The 2,110-nt window shown below is 42.4% G+C and overlaps 1 pseudogene; it reads left to right on the top strand.

Moving 5' to 3' along the window:
- The first annotated feature begins 235 nt into the window (after positions 1-235).
- LOC105544895 lies at positions 236-1,140 on the top strand (annotated as a pseudogene).
- Positions 1,141-2,110: the final 970 nt, after the last annotated feature.

The raw sequence follows: 2,110 nt of genomic DNA, 5'->3' as shown, positions 1-2,110 counted from the left end.
AGTCGGAGGCGGTTGGCAGAGGTGTCTCCCCAATCCGGTGATGAGGCTGAACGCTACTGGCTTCATGGCCACCCCTCCGCTGCCTCCATCTGGTTCAGCGTCTGTTTGCTGAGGAGGCGGACTAGGGGCGCGGAGTCTGTTCCCTTGGGTGCATAGGTCCGGGTTGATAGAGGCTTTGAGTCCTCATCACCACAGCTGACGGCTCCGAGGGACTAAGCAGGATATATCTTTAGAAATGAGTTGCACAATTGATAAGGCAGTTGCTGATGCTAAAACTCTTGTTGATGCTAAAACTCTTGTTGAAAGATTAAGAGATCACAACGATGCAGCAGAGTCTCTGATTGAGCAAACCACAGCTCTCAACAAGCGAGTAGAAGCCATGAAGCAGTATCAGGAAGAAATTCAAGAACTTAATGAAGTCACAAGACATCCGCCATGGTCCACGTTAGTTATGGGAATCCAGCAATAAAGCAGACATATCAGAGAATTGCAACAAGAAACAAAAGAATTGCGTACATCCCTGGAAGAACATCAGGCAGCCTTGGAACTTATAATGAGCAAGTATAGACAACAATTTTTTTTTTTTTTTTTTTGAGGCGGAGTCTTGCTCTGTTGCTCAGGCTGGAGTGCAGAGGCGCAATCTCGGCTCACTGCAAGCTCTGCCTCTCGGGTTCACCGAGTAGCTGGGACTACAGGCCCCTGCCACCATGCCCAGCTAATTTTTGTATTTTTTAGTAGAGACGGGGTTTCACCTTGTTAGCCAGGATGGTCTCGATCTCCTGACCTCGTGAGCCACTGCGCCTGGCCGATAACAAATGTTTAGATTGCTACTGGCTAGCAAAAAAGATGATCCAGGAATAATAATGAAGTTAACAAGAGCAGCACTCCAAGGAACTACAAGCACATGTTGACCAGATAACTGAAGTGGCAGCAGTAATGAAGAAAGCCATTGAAATTGACCAGCAACAGGGTTGCAAGGAACAAGAACTAATATTTCAACTTGAACAAGAAAACAAAGGCTTGAGAGAGATCCTTCAAATAACTCGAGAATCATTTTTGAGCCTAAGGAAAGATGATGTGTCGGAAAGTACTTTGTCAGCATTAGTGACCAACAGTGACTTGAGTCTGAGGAAGAGCTGAAGAGCTTCTGAGTCTGTGAGCTTCTTACATGGCTCCAAATGGTCAAATAAGTGAATGCATGAATGAATGAACAGAAAATTCAATCCTTTATTTTTTTCTCTTTAAATATGTACAGTGCACTGGCTATGAGATAGCAACAAAGATGCATAGTTAATGGTCATAGACTTTATTCCAAAACATAATTGGAAAATAAAAACTGAGCCATTGCCAATTGGTAAAGAAATGAAAGGTTTTCACAGTGACTACTGAATACACCAAGACTACTGAATACACCAACTTTTGGCCATGCTGCTGGCTTTCTGGGTGATTAATTAGGTAAACTTGAATATTCCCAATAAATGTTTGAGATTCATAAAATTATACCAATTTAAAAATACAAAGTTTTGCCACTGTTTTGTGAACAGAAGATTTGCATGCTATCTTTCATCCTTATTTGGTGTCAAAGTTAATACGAAGTTTATGTACCATGAGACTTCAGCTTTAGTGATTGCCTACTTTTACATTTAAATTTTTGTGAAAGAAAACTCAGTTTTAAAGCCTATAAGAATGTGTTATATGTACCATAAACAAAAGTGATAATTTAATTTTAGCAATTTACCATAACTGATACATAGCTAACAATTCTCCATAACTTAGTTTAAGTATAAGAAATTCCATTTCAGGAATGAAAAAGAAGGAATACTACTTTTTTTTTTTTTTCTGAGGCGGAGTCTCGCTCTGTCGCCCAGGCTGGAGTGCAGTGGCCGGATCTCAGCTCACTGCAAGCTCCGCCTCCCGAGTTTATGCCATTCTCCTGCCTCAGCCTCCCGAGTAGCTGGGATTATAGGCGCCCGCCACCTCACCCGGCTAGTTTTTTGTGTTTTTTTGGTAGAGACAGGGTTTCACCATGTTAGTCAGGATGTTCTCGATCTCCTGACCTTGTGATCCGCCCATCTCAGCCTCCCAAAGTGCTGGGATTACAGGCTTGAGC

This window comes from Mandrillus leucophaeus, unplaced genomic scaffold, assembly GCF_000951045.1.
Source record: "Mandrillus leucophaeus isolate KB7577 unplaced genomic scaffold, Mleu.le_1.0 Scaffold313, whole genome shotgun sequence".
Classification (NCBI taxonomy): Eukaryota; Metazoa; Chordata; class Mammalia; order Primates; family Cercopithecidae; genus Mandrillus; species Mandrillus leucophaeus.
The sequence above is the reverse complement of the archived record's forward strand: the minus strand, read 5'-3'. Positions and strand labels throughout refer to the sequence as shown.